Source organism: Armigeres subalbatus, chromosome 2 (genome assembly GCF_024139115.2).
Source record: "Armigeres subalbatus isolate Guangzhou_Male chromosome 2, GZ_Asu_2, whole genome shotgun sequence".
Lineage (NCBI taxonomy): Eukaryota > Metazoa > Arthropoda > Insecta > Diptera > Culicidae > Armigeres > Armigeres subalbatus.
Window position 1 is genome coordinate 182,828,152 of NC_085140.1, and position 21,561 is coordinate 182,849,712.

General features: G+C 39.1%; 1 protein-coding gene across 1 annotated transcript in view; it reads left to right on the top strand.

Annotated features, from left to right (window-relative positions):
* The window catches only part of LOC134211354 (uncharacterized), a 339,309-nt gene that overhangs the window by 82,192 nt on the left and 235,556 nt on the right, over positions 1 to 21,561 (top strand). The window lies entirely within an intron of this gene.

The following is a 21,561-nucleotide window of genomic DNA, read 5'->3' on the forward strand; positions in this document are numbered from 1 at the left end:
CAATTTCTTCTTCATTATCGCCCAAAACTTTTCGATCGGACGAAGTTCTGGAGTATTTGGCGGGTTCGCCTCTTTCGGGACCACATTAACGCCCTTCGCTTTGTACCAATCCATTACAGGCTTGGCGTAATGGCACGAAGCGAGATCCGGCCAGAACACCGTGGGACCACGGTGAAAGCGAAGGAAGGACAGCAAGCGCTTTTGCAAGCATTCTTCTCGATAAATCTGCCCGTTTACGGTGCCGGTTGTAACGAACGGCTTGCTGTACCGTCCGCACTCGCAGATCGCCTGCCACAACAGGTACTTCTTTGCGAATTTGTCCATTTTTCTCTTCCGGAACTTTTCCGGAACCTCCATGCGGGACGTACCGACAAAAAACTCGAGGCCGGGGATTTGTTTGGTGTCCGCCTTGATGTATGTCTCGTCGTCCATGACGAGACAGCCTGGCTTGACCAGCCACTCACGGTACAGCTTCCGCGAACGCAATTTGGCCACCGTGTTTTGCTTGTCAGTCCAGTTTGGCGCCTTCCTGACCTTAAAAACACGTAGCCCAGCCCGCTTCATGCTCTGCAGGACGAACCACTTCGACGAATTGACCCACGCTATGTTTAAAGGCAACTATTATGCAAAGTTAATGCACCTCGGATGTTAAGCCGTTAGGTCATAGTTTTTGACCTCTAGTTTAAGGATCCGTGTCGATTGAAATATTTCATCGGTGAAAATTTGACTTTTTTACCATTTAAGGAGATATTTTCAACCTAAAAATCTATTCTGATTTTTTCAAATTTTTTGAAGCATGTTATATAAAATCCAGGCACCACATTTTTTTTTTGACACTTCAAGGAAAATTTTCATATAAAAACAATTTTCATATGATCAAAGTAGCAGAAGTTATACTAAAAATACTGTTGACACCGAACATATATTTCATTTTCGATAGCGAATTCTTGTGTAACTGCATATCTCATACGTGTTTATTAAAAAAAAACAGCAACCCTGCACCACTTGTTACCATAGCAACAATGCTGGATAGGCCAAGGAATTATATTTTAATTGTGTTCAATGTTCATAATCATTTTCTGGAAGGAGGAGACTATGACACAATTTTAGAGAAAAACCCTCCTCCAACGCTACATTAGCTGGTGCGATTGGTCTACCAAATCTTCGGCCCTGCAGCAAAAAAAAACATCCAGACAAATCTGAAGTCTGGACATCAAAGGTCAACGCAACTCATCACGCTCAACTTGATTTCACTGGGCGTTACTGCCAAAGTCTTTTTTTTTAAACGGGGTGTTTTGAAAGGAAAATAATGCAATGGTTATTACAAGGTATTGGAGAGTCTACCACAGGTAGTTGATTGCTGTTTTAGTGTAACATTGTTGGACTTCTATTCAGACGCCATACGAGCTTTTTATGACAGTTGGATAGCAGCCGGGCTACCAATCACCGAAAAATTTCTTATTTTGAAATTCCATGTTCTTGAATAGAGCGCATCACAGGGAGGCCTTACAAAGTATACGAAGCAAACAACGGAAGCCATCCACAGAAATTTCTATACTATCTACCAAAACTACAAAATGCCAAATAACCACGAACAGTATGCAAATAAACTGTTATCCACGGTGGGAGCATATAACAGTGGTCACATAATGCAGACGTCCATTGAGGTTCAATCAAGTTTGAAATACAGAACATACATAAATACTACCTTGAACTAGTTCGTAGTTTTAATTTTTTGTTGATTTGAAATGTTAAAGAGTGATATTATGTTCTTAAATTTAATAATTTTTCTTCTTATTGGCATTACATAAACCACTCTGACATATTCCGCCTCGGAGCTTAGTGTTCATTTAGCACTTCCATAGTTATTAACTGCGAGGTTTCTAGTCCAAGCTACCATTTTCGCATTCGTATATCATGAGGCTACGATGATACTTTATGCCCAGGGAAGGTGAGAATATTTCCTAGACAAGACCGGGAATCGAACCCAGCCACTTTTAGCATGGTCTTGCAGTGTAGCAGTGCATCTTACCGCACGGCTAAGGAAGGCTACAGATCTATTCATAATAAACCGTAAGAACGTTTGAGACTGGCAGTAATTTTAATATAACTTCCACTATTTTCATCATATAAAAAATGTTTTTATATGAAAATGTTTCTTAAAGCATCAGGAAAAAAAGTAGTGGTTGGATTTTATATAACTTGTTTCAAAAAATTAAAAAAAAAACAGAAAAGGTTTTTAGGTTAAAAATATTATTTTAAATAGTAAAAAAGTCAAAATTTCACCGATGAAATATTTTAATCGATGCAGATCCTTAAACTAGAGGTCAAAAACTATGATCTAACGGCTTAACATCCGAGGTGCATTCACTTTGCATAATAGTTGCCTTTAAACATAGCGTGTGACCTTATTGGCCACGTCTCGGGTGGAAAGGTTCGGGTTGTTCTTAAAGTACCGCCTTATCTTCCGCGCCTTCTCTGGGTATTCCGTTTTCGGTTTTCGGCCGCTTCCAGCGCGCCGCTGGATGGTCTTCGTCTCCTGGAACATCTTCACAACGCGGGACACTGTGGAATGGTGGATTCCAAGCCTTTTGCCGATCCATCTGTGCGACTGACCAGGATTGTCGATCACCGCGCCCAAGATTTGCTGGCGTAGCTCTTCTTGTTTCGAATGCATCTTGAAAACTACTGTTGCACACATAACCATTACACTCTAAACTAATATTACCCAAAATTTCATTAATTTTTACCCACGCAATAAAAAGTTACACCCAAAACAATGTGTCGCATTTTTTTCGAGTCCAATCTTTATATAATCCAACTGGCTCGTTATTGATACATGTTTGATGGTTGTTTGATTGATGGAACCGTAAGCCGAAGCACTGGCGCACACTCGTTTCTCACCCGAAAACTTTGTTTGCACGATTCTTGATCCAGCTACTCAATTTTGATTGCCAATCTGCATGTAAAGTGATGCAATGAAGTGCATTTGGGCAAATCCTTCATTGTAAATCTTCAAAACTGCTCAAAGCTATCACATACTTCAAACGACTCCACTTCTTGTATGGAATTAATATGTAGAAGTTATTTTTTTTTAATGTCAGCGCAGCGCAAAATCCAAACCATCCGATGCTGCTGACTACTACGAACCTCCGAGTGAGCGCCAAACGAGTTAGCAAGTTTCTTGATTTTGAAGTCTGTGCTTGCGATGCATGTATGGGATTGGTTGTTTTACTATTTCTAAACTGTTTGCCAAATTTTGGATAAGGGAACATCCATTTATTACGTAACGCAAAAATTGCCCATTTTCAACCCCCCCTCCCCCCTATGTCACACTTTTTGTATGAATAATTTAAACTTTTTGTAAGGATTGTCACACATCGCTCAACCCCCCCTCCCCCCTCTGAGCGTTACGTAATTTGTGGATGCTCCCTAATAAAAAGTTAGAAATCTGTATTTTAAGAACAATACAATGAAGTGTTGGATCTTGATCGAGTGGTCCAAAAAATTAAAAATTCATCGAGAAACGACTGAGATACAAAGGATCGAACTCTGTCATATTTTCGCGACGGTCTCCGATTTTGGCATTCGCAAAGTTTACCCCAATATGGAAAACACAGTCGTAGTCCTACGTCATAAGAAAGATACTCGTTCTACCATCTCAAAAGTCTTTTCTTTATTTTGAAATTGGGTCCTCCTGATACATAATAGGTTTTGCCCATCGCGAATGGTGTATATGATTGAGGTATTAAAAATATGCTCAAAGCCAGATTTAGTCTTGAGCCATGAAATGTTTCAATAATCCAGATCAGGTACCAAATGTATCAGACAGCGAATTAGTTTTGAATAATGTTTTATTATTTTATTTGTAATCAAATATGGTCGCAGTGATTAAAATACCCAACAAGGAGATGTGTAATCAACTAAAAATTTAATGCTACCAGAAATGCAAACTGTTGCGAATGTCTGTTTTTGTATTGCTAGATTACCGAACGTTTATTTATTTATTATTTATTTATTATTAGACTAAGGCCGGAGTGGCCTGCGCTGCACATAAAAGTCTTCTCCATTCAGCTCGGTCCAAGGCTGCACTTCACCAACTACGCAGTCTGCGGAGGGTCCGCAAATCGTCCTCCACCTGATCGATCCAACTTGCCCGCTGTGCACCTCGCCTTCTTGTTCCTGTCGGATCGTTGTCGAGAACCATTTCCACCGGATTACTGTCCGACATTCTGGCTACGTGCCCGGCCCACCGCAGTCTTCCGATTTTCGCGATGTGAACGATGGATGGTTCTCCCAAAAGCTGATGCAACTCGTGGTTCATTCGCCTCCTCCACGTACCGTCCGCCATCTGCACCCCACCATAGATGGTACGCAACACTTTCCTTTCAAAAACTCCCTGTGCGCGTTGGTCCTCCACGAGCATCGTCCAGGTCTCGTGTCCGTATAGAACTACCGGTCTTATAAGCGTTTTGTAGATAGCCAGTTTGGTACGGCAGCGAACTCTATTCGATCGGAGCGTCTTGCGGAGTCCAAAGTACGTACGATTTCCAGCCAAATTTCTCTGCTGGTATCGTTATCGGCGGTCACCAGTGAGCCCAAGTACACGAATTCTTCAACCACCTCGATTTCGTCACCACCGATAGAAACTCGTGGTGGGTGGCTTACATTGACCTCTCTTGAGCCTCTTCCTATCCTGTACTTCGTCTTCGACGTGTTGATGACTAGTCCAATCCGTTTAGCTTCGCTTTTCAGTCTGATGCAGGCTTCCTCCATCGTCTCAAAATTACGTGCCATGATATCAATGTCGTCGGCGACGGCGACTGGACGGACTTTGTGAAAATCGTACCACTCGTGTCAATCCTTGCCCTTCGTATTACTCCCTCCAAAGCGATGTTGAATAGCAGACACGAGAGACCATCACCTTGCCGTAACCCTATACGCGTTTCGAAGGGACTCGAGAATGCCCCTGAAACTCGAACTACGCACATCACCCGATCCATCGTCGCCTTGATCAACCGCATCAGTTTATCCGGAAATCCGTGCTCGTGCATTAGCTGCCATAGCTGGTCCCGATCGATTGTATCATATGCGGCTTTGAAGTCGATAAATAGATGATGTGTGGGCACGTTGTATTCGTGGCATTTCTGCAATACCTGACGTATGGCGAACACCTGGTAAGGGTAGAGCGTTCACCCATAAATCCCGCCTGGTACTGCCCCACGAACTCTCTTGCAATTGGTGTTAGTCGGCGGCATAAAATTTGGGAGAGTACCTTGTAGGCGGCGTTCAGCAATGTGATTGCGCGGTAGTTGCTACAATCCAGCTTATCGCCCTTTTTGTAGATGGGACACACGTCATCTTCCATCCACTCATGCGGCAGAACCTCATCCTCCCAAACCTTGGTAATCACCCAGTGCAGCGCTCTAGCCAGTGCCTTACCACCTTGTTTAAACAGCTCTCCTGGTAGTTAGATTACCGATTAGATTATAGATTACCGAACGTTTCAACCTACTAACACGTAGAAACTCGGTAACAAAAATCCGTAGAAATTCGAAAGAATACCCAGGAAATCAAAAAAAATCTTCAAAATCTCGTATGGCAATTGAGAAGCATTTGGAAATATTTTCCGTGGAAATTCAAATTATTTTCCATTTCAAATTCAATAGATATTCTCGTGGAAGGCTTTTCTGCTATGTTCATTTTCCATTTCCCCGTGGAAGTTCAATAGATGTTCTCATGGAGGAAATTCCAGTCGAAATTCGGGTAAAAAATGGAACGGAAGTTTGAATATTTTTCCCGTGGTAGTTTGGAAGATTGTCCTACGGCAATTCGGAACAAATCCCCGTAGAAATTCGGAAACTCTGAAGAATTTCCAGCAAAAATTTTAAAGATCTTTCCGTGTTTAGGCTCCCCCAGACCTAAGCCATTTCATCGCCGCGACGACAACAACTAGTCGCCGCGATTCTATCGTTGGGTCGCTGCAGGCAATGTTCTATCTACGCTTCCATACCAACGGCGACATAATCGCTGTCGCCAAGCGATAGAATCGCGTCGCGACTGTTGCATCGCGTGTGTTTGGGGAACCTTTTATTCGTATAAATTTTCCTGGAAATTTCGGAATGCATTTTCATGGAAATTCAATCAAACGCGACGCGACAAAGAACGGAAACGAATAAATTATTGCTGTTACACCCTTTTCAAATGTTGGTCTAGATATTAGAAACTCACAGCCAGTACTCGTCGATAATAAAACCCCTTTCCGCACGCGATGGTATATGAGCTAAACGATCCACCAGTGGAGGCTTCCACACTGATACTCTTCCCTTCCTCTTCATACGGAAGCTTGGCAGAAGGAAGGTCATAAGATTTATATCGTCACAAAACTATTAAATCTGAACCTTTGCCTCTAATTCTATAATAAACATGTACGACTAAGTTTGGAAATCATATAAATATTTCCATATCATTGAAGGAAGAATACGGCAATAATTAAATTTCATTAATAATCTAACCATCGAACAATAAAAAATCCTGAAACTCAATCAACAGTACATAAGCTTCGAAATCAATAGTTTCTTTAATCCCTCATCAACATCCTTTTTCATTCACCCACCAAGCAACAAGCAGAAAAACTGAACTGCAGTTTCCACACCAATAAGAGCTTAAAAGCTCCTACGAGAAATGACTAAAAAATTCCAACCCAACACAGCGAGAGAGAGAAAAGGAGTGCCAACAAACTGTCTACGGCGATGACGACGACAGCGATGGCATTTGTTTCCAAAGTCCCTTTCGACGCCGTACCGACCACCACCGACACGCCGCTGCTGCTGGTCGCCGTACCTAAGGTTCCAACATTCTTCGCAATCGACAATCCCCTCCTGGGGGTCTGATTGTTGGTGGTTTCCGTTCGTTGTCGTCTGCAGATTGCAAAAAGGAGGGAAAAAAATAATCTGGATAAGGAATCTCCCTAGCAGTGGTTGGATCTTTTCTTCGCTTCGCTACTGTCAAGTTCTTCAAATTATGAATAGGTACAAACAATAATAGGCTAAAAACAAATGATCAATTAAATATGTTGATTAATAATGTTAAGATCTGAAATATGAGTCTTCCTTAGCCTAACGCTGAACTAAGCAAAACCATGCTGGTGGCGAGTGGGTTCAGTCCAGTCCATGAAATGTTCAGGTTTGACTTTCCTGGGCATAGAAGTATCATCGTGTTGGCCCCGAATGCAAACATGATAATTTAGCATAGAAATCTTGTAGTAATTGCCTCTAAGCAGCGTGGTGGACATGCCTCAGAGGAGAGTGTAATGCCAGAAAATAAGAAGGAAGTATGTAATTTACGACTGCTGTGGGCCGGGCACGTAGCCAGAATGTTGGACAGTAACCCGGTGAAAATGGTTCTCGACAACGATCCGACGGGCACAAGAAGGCGAGGTGCACAGCGGGCAAGGTGGATCGATCAGGTGGAATATGACTTGCGGACCCTCCGTAGACTGCGTGGTTGGCGACGTGTAGCCATGGACTGAGCCGAATGGAGAAGACTCTTATATACCACACAGGCCACTTCGGCCTTAGTCTGAATAAATGAAATGAATGTAATTTATATTTATATTTTTATTTGTCGAAATTTGCGTCTAAATTTTGTTTTCAAGAATAGCTGCATTGTGAAGAGGTATCAACTATTTTCCTTACGATGTTAACTTGTCAAATTTGCTAACAAACACGTTGAAACATTAGATGGAATGCTACATCGAGACACTATGAAGAAGAATCCTATTTCTCTTCATAAGTTTGTTATTGTTGAAGAACTTTAATCAACCTTCGAATGGTTGGAAAAATAAGCCAAATGTCATTTATTCTGTGGAAATCATACGGACCGTTTATAAACAAACATTTTTGATCTTGCAATTCTGGTAAAATCATTTTAGCTTTTCTCATACATTAAGTGTTCGTAAGAACTAAAAGATCACTCCTGAAACTAACTTTTGATAGAACAGGAATAACATATTTTACTTTATTGACATTTAAATAGCGAACTGCGAAGTGCGAGTTTTCGTAAAAATACTTAAAATTCTTGAGTTAATCGAATTTTCTTAGTTTTTGCTAAGAATTTTAAACTAAAACAAATCACACGCGCAAAGGCCATTTGGAATCTTCATTTGAAATATATTTTTCCTTGAAATTGAAACCTTTCACAAAACCTAGTTGTAAGAAACTCTCCAGCCTTCATGTACCTACAGTTAGAACTAGGAGCGACATCATCATCCCCCCGATCGACTGCGACGACACGATGCGATGGAAGAATGGCAGCGAAAATCACGATAATACCTCCTTCGGTATTGGTTCAAAATCAATTAAACTTTAATTTCTTCACCGCACACCGCACATTCTTCTATTGTTCTTTCGCTTCGAAAAACACAGCCTGCTGAAAATCTTCCCAACTTGACGTCTCTTCGCATTTGCTTGCGGTCTCACGGGAGCTCTGGGGAATAATTAATTAATGGTTTTTTCGTCGCCCGTTTAACCCCCAATGTTGTTTTCTTTTCTGTTCTGCAACCATTCGAAAGGAAGTGAAGTGAATGGAGATGCTGTGATTAGAAGTCAGTTTGCTGGAAGAGCACTTTCCGTCGGTTCGGCATTTTATTGATCTGACGTGGGCTGGATTTTTGACCTCAGCCATATGGAAAGTGCTCTTTCCATCATCAACCCCACGGTCTGCATGAGCAGTGAAAACTAGGCTAACGTGGTACAGCAAAAGGATTGCTCATTTCCGAAAGTGGAATCGAAACTGTGAACGAGTCTTCCTCCTTCCGAAGCCGTACGCCCTGGCCACAGTCCACTGGGGCTGCAACAGTCTACTCTACGGGCGGCAAAAGAGCTCTTGGTTGTCCGTGTTGTGCTCCCCGGTCCAGCGTGGTAGTCTATAGTCAACTATCCGAGCAGACGAAGTCTATGAATATTGCATTGATGCAGTGAAAACAGAACAAATTAAAAGTGAAAGAGATGGAGATTTGTACAATGAATGCAGGAGATTTATAGGTATTTAAGTGCGAACTTGTCCTTTCGCAGCATGAAGGGACAAAAATCAATACACCGTTCTCGATGAGTTCAGCTTAGGGTGGTTTAATTTGAGTGTTTTCTAGATTTTATAAATGATGAATTGATAGTTTTTAGGAGGGAAGGTGCTGGAAAAATCATTCGAAGGCAGTTGATTGAACCATCTTTGAAAATAAGAAGTGAGTTTCTATTCTTTTATATCGTGTAATTTGTTAGCAATCTTATACTTTTGAATCAACTGGTAGTTTAGCTTTGCTTTGGCTGACTACACGTATCAATGGTTGCTACTCCGTGATTGACAAAAATCAGTTAAATTGCACAAATAATCAACAAAATGATTGACTAGGATTGTTCAAACATTCTCAGTGTGCAAGTTTCAATGACTGAAATGTTCAAACGATCAAGAACGGCGCCGGCCACGTCTTTGTCAGTTAGGAAGAGGAAAGGAATATTAGTAGGTGGTTTTTGCTATTTGAAAACCGTGTTTACTTCTGCGTCTTCACAAAAAGCACGTGAAGGCTTCTCAGTTATTCGGCAGGCATCGTTGGATCTGCTTTAACACTGATTCTTCCCTCCCCCTTCGTACGGGAGTTTGGCGATATGGTGGTCGTGGGAGGTCGTGCGATATGTGCCATCACAAATATTGCCCTCCGCTCGCTTTCAAATCGACTTCTATAAAAACATTCTTCATACCTGCCGCACCGTAACGGAAATATCAATTCTATACTTTCGCCTCTAATTCTGTTATGAACATGTAACATAGTACGTCTAAGTTTGGAAGATGATATTGGCATGTCCATATCATTGGAAATTGTTTAACTTCACGTACACAGTATAAAAATGTTACAGCATATATGATGTAACAAAAAGGCTCCGTTCAATTCGACTCATTTTCCATCACTTTTTAAATTTACAGGTCGTCGTTACTATGGAGCTTGTATTCAATATTGCGTACAAGAAAAAGTTGGATGTAAAATTAGAGGCTATTGAACACACAAATATGCGTTCAAATAATTCCATAGCGTGTAATTTTCAGAATTGTTAAGTAGAAGTAATACACTCAAATCAATAACTAGTATCTATAGTAGGGTGGCTCAAAAAACACTTTTTCAAATTTTTTGATGGGCCGCCCTCTTATTCGGTTCTATTTGATGCCCTGATGCTCTGGACAAAATTTCAGCCAAATCGGTCAACGTTTGGGCGGTGCTAAACTCGTTGGAAGTTTATGTGGAAAAATGTATGCAGAAATATCCAAAAACAGTGATTTTCCGTTAGACGGTACAATTTAGGATCAAGAACCATGATACTCATTCAGTTCTTGTAGAATTAAATACAGAATGTTATGCTGAAAACTGCGAGAAGATTAGAGTTTTTTAGGCAAGGATATTAGCATTTTACTGGAGTGTTGTAGGGGTGAATTTATTTCTTTTCAAAGGTAAAAGAAACGAAATTTGCTCAAACCCCACTTCAGAGAAATGCTAAAAACTTAGCCGGACAAACTCTAATCTTCTCGCGGTTTTCGTATAGCATTCTGTATTAAATTCTTCAAGATCTGAGTGAGTATCATAGTTTTTCATCGTAAATTGTGCCTTTCAACTGCAAATCACTGTTTTTGGATGTTTCTGCATACATTGTTGCATTTAAACTTCCAACAAGTTTAGCACTGCCCAAACGTTGACCGATATGGCTGAAATTTTGTACAGAGCATCAGGACATCAAATAGAACCGAATAAGAGGACGGCCCATAAAAAAATTGAAAAAAGTTTTTCCCATACTAATTTGAGCCACCCTAATCTATAGTTTCAAGAATCTAGACTGAGATCTAACGAGTCAAATTACTTAGGATCATATTACCATTATTACTACTTCTCCTTCCTGTGGAAGAATGGTACAGACCATTCAAATTAATTACTAAAAATGTATTATGTAGCGGTCGTTTCCTCATTTTATATCCACATAGTTGCATCTATAGACGAGTAAAAGCATAGCCGTGTACGTTTTTTACCGTATACCAAGCGCATATGACGTCACACCCCTTCATATTTTCATTGAAATCATGACGTCATGCTCGTTTGGAGACAGAAGGTTCATCTTCGCTCATCTATATTTGTATTCCACTATCTATCCAGCTTCCACGATCGCCATACGATTGCTTCTACGCCTTCAGTACTTTTGGTACTTATTCAGTACCTAATACAAATCGCTAAAAAACTGGGAAATAATCATTGAATTGAAGATCATTTGATTGTTAATTTATTTGGTTGATAATTGATCCAAACTGTAAATTTTGATCACACTAGATTAACCCTTTCGTACTTTGTTGGCAATGCGGTCATGATTCGCTGGTTGGGATAGAAATATATGCCACTTTTAAGTTGGGCTTCCGTTGTTTGGGCCAAGGCCTCGGCCATGGCCCAAATAAAAGGCAATCAGACATGAAAATTTATTGCAAATACTGAAAATGCAAACTTGGGTGATAGGCTGTACAAGGTGGCTCACCAATATATTACGATTGTAACAATAGACAGTAAATTAATTATAAAATAAGTCAGTCATGAAACTGAGAAACAGTATTCTATCTATCTAAAACCCGTTAACAGTTCAGGCCACACAGAGACACAAATTTGCCCCATATGGGTTAATTTGAATGTAGTTGAACAAGGGCCCTATGTAAAAGGTAGATTTGTGCTTTTACGAAGTACTATTTCGGTTTTTATCATCTGAGAATATAGCTTTCGATCGATCGACAACTAGTATGTATGTGAAAAGGATCAGCCAACCGGCCACACCGAAACACATTCTTTATATTTTTTACATCCACCACCGTTTTTTTCGGACGTGTTCTCCGTAATCTTTTGCGTCATTTTGGAGTATCGAGCAACAGAATTTGAAACATCAGAAAGCTGCTGGATGTATGCTCCGCTCCAAAAACCACCATGCAGGTTTCCCCGACCTATGACTTTTGCAGCAACTTCTGGAAAGTTATTATATGTATGTTATCTGAAACAAAATTCCATATTAATTGAAATTTATTCAAATCTAATTTGAATGGTAACCCGATCAAGAATGCATAACAAAATTATAACAAGGGGAGTTATTTATTTCAGAAAAATAATGTAACAAAATGTGTTATAAAATTGGCTGGTTAGTTGTTAAAATAACAAAAATTATATCAAAATTCCCTCTAGCCGTAACATAATTATATCAGAGGTTGTTACCTTCATTTCAACATTATAACAACCGTTGATATGATTATGAGGTACAATAATCTACTTTCATGGTAATTGCCTACATCACGTATAAAAATGTGGTACGCTACAACGCCGGATTTCCATCCATAATGTAGGCAATTAACTTTGTACTAGCTATTAACATCGAACATTGATTCAAGTTATACTGGAGGTGATTACATTCGCTTTTTCCCAATATCAAAAAATGTAGGCAATTATTTTGTGTAAAAATACATAACTAATGTTGTTATAATTTTGATATGAAATAAAACTGGCCGAAGACACATTTTTATCGAATTATCTAATTATAACACACGTTGTTTTAAATAACAACCATTGATAGAATTGAGTTATAATTTTGTTATGTATTCCTGATCGGGAAGCATAATAAATTTCAATTTTAGTGATGTCCTTGTTAATAGAAAATAACAAACTTTGGAATGTCATTAGTAACGAAGAAAATCAACGCTTGCTCAGACTAAAATTTCAGTTCAGTCTCGGGAAGCAGTTAATGTCAAACTTTTTATAGCATCCGCCATTATGGCGATCGTGGAAAGCTGGATATTTAAAATCATCCACTACAAAACATGTAACACAAAACCTTCCATTGCCTGGCATAAACTAAACAACCCAGAATCCAACCAAACTTGACCTACTGAGAACAACTCAGTCAGCACTTAAAACCTTTTCCTTGTGTCCAACATTTTAATTGCTACCCCGTGTTTTTGAATCCATCTTTCCAAAATAATATCGCGCGTTGTTTCTGCAGTTTTTGCAGACCTTTTCCCACATGTTAGGTTATCAGTTAAGTTTCATTCCATTGAATGAACAGACTCTCGTACCGTCGTACTGTGCGTATCAATTACAACGCACCAAGCATCAGTGAATTAGAATTCTAGTATGGAAAGTGCGTGGAGACGTATAGTACATTGTAGGTTAATCCGGTTATTTTGGCATTTTTTCGTCTAACCTACATAATTTTAGGTCTAGTTTTGTTACAAACATCTTAAACACAGGAAATATCGGGGTGGAGGGCGTTTTGGAGCATCTCTTCTACTTCGCTTTTCTGGTTTCAGATAATGGATAAACAGCCGAATAAAGATCAAGAGAGTTTGCAGTAAGTACAGTGCGTGTTTTAGTCGTTGTGAAAATGAAAAAAAAAAAATTGTTTTGGTGTTCATTGGCTCATGTGCTTTGCTCCGGTCGACACAAGCGCGATCTTCCATAGTTTGCAGTAGCCATCGAGCAAGTACAGTGCGTGTTTTAGTCGTCGCGAAATGGTTAAGATATCGATTCAGTGAAATACGTTAAAGACATACTGCGTTTGCCTCTTTGTATCATCATAAATATAGCGTCGTTCAAAAGAAATAGTAAATCGCAAACCAAGGCGATTTCTGGAAACTTTTTCTCAAATGAACTCATACAATTTTGTAAGAGTCCTAAATCAACAAATTTTCTGCTTCAAATCTTTCCCAACAAACATATTAACGCCTCAGACTATTACATAAGAAGAAATAAAATAAACGGAAAAGTTCTGCAGTGTGAACCGGCCTGAACATTGAGCATTGAACATTGAACATTGATGCTCTCCCAAAATTTAAGGAATATCAGTTCAAAATTATATTTCAGCACTTTTTAGATTTTTTGATTTTGGTTTTTCACTATAGAATCGACTGAAATTAGTCAAAGAATTGACCTTTCCCGTCAAAAATTGTATCTCGTGTTATTATCTTAATTGAATCTTTGTATTATTCAAGGTCAACTTTCCCAAAGAACCCATATTTTTTTAAGGCTCTATCTATTTTTAAAATCGAAAACAAAAACCGAAAAAGTGCTGCACGTGTAAACCGGCCTGAATGTTCGTCCAAAATCGGGTGAATGTTAGGCCAATCTTCAAACAAAATCAAAAACAGCACTTTTTTGGTTTTTGTTGTAACTTTTAAAAATACTTAGAGGCGTCAAAAAATATGGGTTCTTTGGGAAAGTTGACTTTAAATAAAATAAAGAATAAATTGAGCGAATAAGAAATCAAAGGTCAATTGACGTTTTTATTATTAGCCAATGACAAATTTAACCCCCCGAGACCAATACAAGAAGAGAAGATTCGATGAAGTTTCAGCATTTTAAGAAGACTTGGTGATAGCACAGCTGAACGGAAAAGGGTACTACGTTTCCGGAAGTCAGGATTCAAGATTTTTTACCTTCGAACGACTTCGGATATCTGGTTTCTCAATCAAGATATTGGTTCAAAATGAAATATACCCTCAGGATATTCATCGAAAGGAAATGTGGTGAGCTAACTCCAATATATCTTTTAAACAATTTATACTTGATATTGATTATGAAACCATTATATGAAACCATCACTTCACTCGATTGAAGCGATTTGGATAGGAAGAGTGGAATCGCCAACTTCCTATTGTTAACATCTCGTGGATAAAGGGCGGGCTCTTCTCCCCATATATTGGGTCAATCTGAAAGACGAGGGCTAGATTGTATTAGAGTATGTACGAACTATCTTCTGGAAGGAGTTTCTCTATTCATCCCGTGGATTCGCATAAGCGTCTTTGCTTATGGAACCATTCCACTCATTTTTGGCCCTTCATACAGGAGTTTGATGAAATACATACAATAGTATAATCATGATCAAATCGTTTGTCAGATATGGCCAGTGCTATCGGCACTAATTTGTCTCCCTTTATCCTATTTGACTATGAGAACGTGGCCGGCATCGTTTTTGTTATTGAATTACAGAAACTCCGAATTATGTACAGTGAGAATAGCTTTCTAGTCCCAAGAAGTGGAGAGCTTAAAATTTAAAAAATCATATAGATAAGGAAAAACATAGTCCCAAGAAGACTATTCAATTGGTGAGCTGTGCATAATTATTGTTTCTCGGCTAATCATGACTAGCAATTACGATCTGTACAGTCAATCAAGCCAAGCTAAGCTAAGCTTATCTGCCAAATAACGATCAAGATCATTGTTTAAAAAAAAACACATAAATAAAGAATAACAAAAAAGTTAAGATCATTGCTTCTGGATTTGATAATTGAAACATGGAGTGATTGTTTTTTTCCAGATGAATGTGTGCACCGGTCCAAAGCGTTTGCCATAATTTTGATGTTTTCGGCGTCACACCTAAAGCCATTTTAGCCGACGGCTCGTTTTTCAAAAAAAAAATGTTCTGGAATTTTTTCGTTGAACCAAAAGTCATCTAATCGAATTTCTGGCCAAACGTTTATTAGGTCGAAAACGGTTTGGCCGAAAGTGATATACGGCCGAGAGGGTTATGAAATGGTAATTGGGCTGAAAAGGCCTTTTGCACTAACAGGTCGTTTAACCGAATAGGTCATGCATCGAGAAATGCCGTTAGGCCGAAATGATTGTTTGGCAGAAAGGGCCATTTAGCATGAGCATGATTGAATTTGGCAGAAAGGGCCATTTAGTCGAAAAAGTATTAGGCTGGACGGTTAATATGGCCGTAAATTTCGACCTCTTCCGCCAAACGACCCCTTTTTTGTTCGATAAGATGAGACCAAAACAAGCCCATGGTGCATCTGTTTCCGTAGGTTATCCTGCGCTCCTGAGATTGAGTGAGCAAATAAAACAAAATTTTCATATAATCGAGGATGAGCAACACTCTCAAGCAATCACATATCTAAATTACACAGGAGAACAAAACTTAACCTTTTGCGGGTCCTCAGAACCAATTAATGTGTCTTCAGTAGATTTTGGCTCGCTGAATCCGAATCTGTCCTCAGATATGCTCTAACACGTCCAAATTTTGAGATATAGGTAGATTAATACCGCTAATTTGAAGAAATTAGCATTTTTCGAAGGACTTTCATAAAGTATATAAACATAATTTTAGGTCAATCAATACCCGAAACGGTATAAGCACATCTGATCTAATGAATTTTCATCAGATTTGCACGTTACAATTGTTTTCTATTCGGTTTTCCTTGAATTTAAGTTCAGTGAATTTAATTTAAAAATATTCCATGCAAGTCCGTTTCAAAAACTTGCATGCAAACACCATAACCAGCAGTTCGAAACCACTAAAAATTCAACAACATGCGGCCAGAGGAACTGGGATATGAAAATGTTGAATGAAGTATACAGATACTAGTTGTTGTAAATAGGGAAATGTTCCGATCTCCATCTCACTGAACATATATTCATCTCATCGCTAAACAAAGAAATACGGCACCAATTTCGTCGCTTCTTTTTGTCAGCATGCGTGCTCACTGCTGAAAAAATCACAAAAATAATAAACAAACCAAATTCCTTTCCATTGCTTTGTTTTGATGGGATGGAAATAGGAGCTATGAGATGAAGTGGCGAACCGTTCCCCTATATGTTTCATTTGACTTTTAATAAAATATCCATTTTTTTTTTCATTTCATGCTCAACATTTCTCCTCCTCCTAAAATATTATTCTGCTTGATTTCTGGTTTTTTTTTATCGATCAACTTCCAATAATCACACGTTATCTGTTATCATGTTGCAATTGTGTTGTGCTAGAATATAGTGCGAACATGATGATCCAGAAAGTTTATTTCTTTTAATCAACAAGGAAACAGATCGAATTGCAATTTTAACAAATTCAAATCCTCTACTAGATTCCCTACCAGAGCATTCAAGCCAAATTGACTAATAAAATACATTCCAGCACTCGGAAAATAAGTTGAAACTTAAACATTTTGTAACTTCATCGTAAATTTTCTCATTCATGCCGTTATTTTGTTAAATTAGAGAAATATCAGAGTGCAGAATTGGCGGATCATCCAACCATATGCTCGGGTAACTGTAACATGTTGAACAGCACACAAGTGGAGCGGAGCTCAAGTTTTTTTTATGGCGCATAACTTTGCGTCTTAGCACATAACAAAGCTTGATAAAACTAGTGAACTTTTTCCCGTTTCACTGTTATAAACTGACCATAGATAAAAGAAATTGCATTGGGATTATTGCAACATCCACGCAGCATTTTCAACGCGAATCAAATAAAAAGTCCCCCACGCACGAGTAGGTTGTTGACGTTTACCGGTTTCTGTTGCGTAGCCGTAATCATACACAAGAACGATCGAATGCAACTTATCGATTCGTTGGTTGATTTTGATAATTGATAGTTTTCCGCCCAAATTTCTATCATAAGGAATATTGGAATGATCATAAATAGCAGGAATAATCAAAATATGTATAACTGCGTACAGTTCTCGTACTTGATTTATTCGAATGAACATAATAAAGGAGCTTCAATTGACAGTAAATACACCACATCACTTGAGCAATTATTGGAAATTTATCGCGCCAGAGGAAATACAATATCATATTTACATTCAATAGAACATTTTTTTTGCTTGGGCAAACTATTATATTGAATTCTTGTTACTTTCCTCTCAAAACCGTTCAGAGAAAATAATCAGGCTTTTAAACAAGTCTTCAAAGGTGGCTTGCATAAAACATATTTTTAAAATAACTTTCACTTACTAAAATTGTAGATAAATCACACATTTTATGTTTAACTTGTTCAACATGCACCACATTTCTAAAGATTAGATGTTTGTGATCCATTTTAGACCTTGATTGACAAGTAATTCTTTTTATAGGGTTAAAATGCTCAAAATTATTGATTTTACCACATTTATTGAGGTGTATCTCAAAATCTCGACGTGTTAGAGCAAATCTGAAGTCAGATTCGAATTCAGCGAGCAAAAATCTACTTGGGACAAATTATTTGGTGTTAGGGACAACATCTTGTTGCGCTGTGTTATCAATTGATAAAAACTGGCTAGAAAGTAAGAATCGTTCGATAATTGTATCTCGATTCTTAGCATTGGTAAATGCTAATTTTGAACTTATTTTCCTATGTAACACCAAAACACAATGCCAAACATCCGATTGAATTTCATTGTTCACATTGAATTGGTATTAGTTAGGTTTACATTAAAATGATAGTTTTATGTTTATTACAAATCGATTCCAAAATTTGAAAAGTTATCGCCGATGACAAAGAGCCTATTGTTTACACCTGAGAAGTCATTAAAAGATAATTCCAATAATTATCGCAACCATCACTGACGCAGACTGGAACAAAGACTAAGCACCTGCCGCTAAGTCAGTCTAAACCCCCGGTGGCTCATTACAGAATAGTCCATCGTGAAAGCTGGGCTGTCAAAGGCGTTTGGTGGTCATCCTATGGAAGAGGTCAGAATAGACGCGACAAAGAAGTTTGACAGTTTATTGACAATAAATATTCTTCCTTCGCGTGAGTTGCGTCGTACTTTGCGTTTACTCCGGCAGGCACCTAGGAATCAGCAAAAACGAGCCAAAAAAAGTTTCCCAGAACGCATCCACTGCACCAGCGAAAAAGATTCCGAGAACCTCTACTGGCAACAATAATAATAAGTTAGCAGAAACGAACTGCATAAGGTAAAAACCCTGTAAGTTGCAACAATTTGACGTATATGCTGGCTTGAGGTCTCCAGTTAGCCTTGCGAACAAAAGCGCATAATCCGTAGATGGCGAAATCGGTTCTCGATCCTATCTGGGATGTTTTCGGGTGAGAAACATTCTGAACACCCTGGGAATAGGGAATAGGTATTAGCCACACAAGATACCTGACAATTGACAATGCAATGGCGGGCATAGAAAGCTTTCAATTAAAAACTAAAGAAATGTTATAATAATTATAATAGATTACTAAGTTGAAAAGCAGGCCAAGTTCCAGTTGGAATGTTGTGCTATGGAAGAAGCTCACGATGCACTTACGAGATTGACTGATTCACCAAAACCGATTGCTAAACAAGAAAGTTTCCAATAGCAAAAATTGTCATACATAAATATGTAACACACTGGAGTCGGTTCACGCGGAGGATATGGGCCGCGTAATTCAAAACAACGTAAAAAACTGTGAAAATCCGAAAATATGTTTAAATGAAAAAATCGGAAATCCCAAAATGCGAGTGAAAAAAATCACGTAAAAAGTGATTCGTGTAAGAAAAACCACGGAAAAAATGACTACAGTGTACATCGGGTAGACTCTTCCTTGATCAAATGGTCCAATAAAATTGAAAATCCACCGAGAAACGGCTGCGATATTAACGATCAAATTCTATCATATTTTCGTGACGTAAAGTGTATTTTTCGTAATCGTAAAGTGTACCCCAATATAGAAAAGACAGACGTAGTTCTACGTCAAAACTGCCATCCGTTGGTTGGCTGTGCTAATAATTCATGAGATTTCCAAATACAATACAGTTCTAGAGATTCTGAAAAAGACTTAAGAAGTACACGCTATGTGAATATTTGTCTTGTTGAATTTTTGTTCAAATATTTTATGCAAAATAATCCCAAAACCAAAATTTTGAAACCAAACTCCATAATGACATCAACATTTTAACCGATGGAGCCCTCTCGCTGCATCATATGTACTGCCCACCTTTTTCAACTGTGTTTTAGCAAAATAACCTTTGCACAGAATGCAGTTCCACCCTATGAATCAACGCCACGCTCGGAAGAGATTAGCGCTATTCTGTTACGTGACGCTGTTCTGTCCTCAACTATCCCTGGCTCAGAAGTATGCCATCTTCACCGTGGACATCGCTTCGTCTACAATTCCACATCCTCCATTCACCGAAAGGACGGTACACTCAAAGCCAACAGACAGAAGCAGCACGCAGCGTGAACATTGTATAAACCACGGGCCATGAATACTGAGCAGCACGAGACTTTCCACTCATCCCGCAGGACGCCTACAGCAGTACGGACCGGAAGGCACGGAATGGCGATGCTCGAAAAAATCCCGACTATCGATGTCCGCTTTTATTCGATCACTATCATGCGGCCATAATTCAATACCCTTTCCTTCTTTACACGCCGTGATTGCACCTCGGAAGCTGTCCTCATTGATCCCATAGATGCTGTTGTGGCCACTTACTTGCAGTATGAAGGCTTGGGGCAAAATTTCCCTCCGATTTGTACCTCGTAACCACAAATTTTCTCCGGCTTCAGCACGTGGGCAAAGGTGAAACATAGTGAAGAACGACAACCACCCCGACCGCTTCGGAAGCTGTTCGGTGTGAAAAAAGCATCACTTCCCAGGTACTGTGTATATGGATGGTAACAGTAGATGATTTTCTCACCCTGGGTGAGAACTGGTGGTAATAAAAATACTTTTCCACGGGAACCGCACCGCAGTCAGTTCAAGAGGGACGACGACGTCGACGACTGTACGCTCACGTAGTCTTCGCTGAGCGAAAAGATTTATTGCTAAAGCGAGCGTGAAAAACAAGATTTATCTTGTGTTGGTCGGTTTCTCCAAGTGGCTCTCGAGCCGATGGTCCGGGATGAAACCCTAGGATTGTCCTAGGTCGGAGGAATGGACCGAGCTGAATTTAATTAAAAGAGGTTGTAAATTTTTATCGCTCGGAAAGGATTTGCTAAATAGGATTAGGAGATCACGTTTATCGATGGAACATCACTGGAACAAGTGTCAAGTGGTGGATTGGGTTCGATGTTGAAAGAGGATTATAAGAAAGTAGATCTCTTGTTCGTCGAGTATTATCATTCTGGTGGGTCTTTGATACAGATGACTAATATTGCCTTTTAAGACGTTTGTTCGAAACTAGTAATACTTAATTCTGAAAGCTGCTACAACTTGTGATAAGTCGAGGTAGTAGGTACTACCCCATTCAATTTCACCTCTTGCATGTACTTCTACAGATAATTGAATTTTATCGAACAGACCTTGCGAAATGCACATTGTAGAAGGCATATGTAGGGATGAATAACCTTCTGTGTAAATATCCATTAAAAACAACAACAAACCAGCAACTAGTAACCAGGATATAAGTTGATGAATTTTCATATAAATGTAGGTATACATACTTTTGTGAATTTGATTCCGTTTTTCACAACAAATGTACTGCAAGGTCCATTATATGAAATTCAAACTTTATTTTAAAAGTGAGAAGCCAAAATTTAAGTTTGCAGACCAGTGAAACCTTCTTCTTCTTCTTATTGGTATTACATCGCCACACTGGGACAGAGCCGCCTCGCAGCTTAGTGTTCATTTAGCGTGGAAGTGTTATTAACTGCGAGGTTTCCAAGCCAGGTTACCATTTTTGCATTCGTATATCATGAGGCTAACACGATGATACTTTTAAGCCCAGGGAAGTCGAAACAATTTCCAATCCGAAAATTGCCTAGACCGGTACCGGGAATCGAACCCAGCCACCTTCAGCATGGTCTTGCGCTGTAAC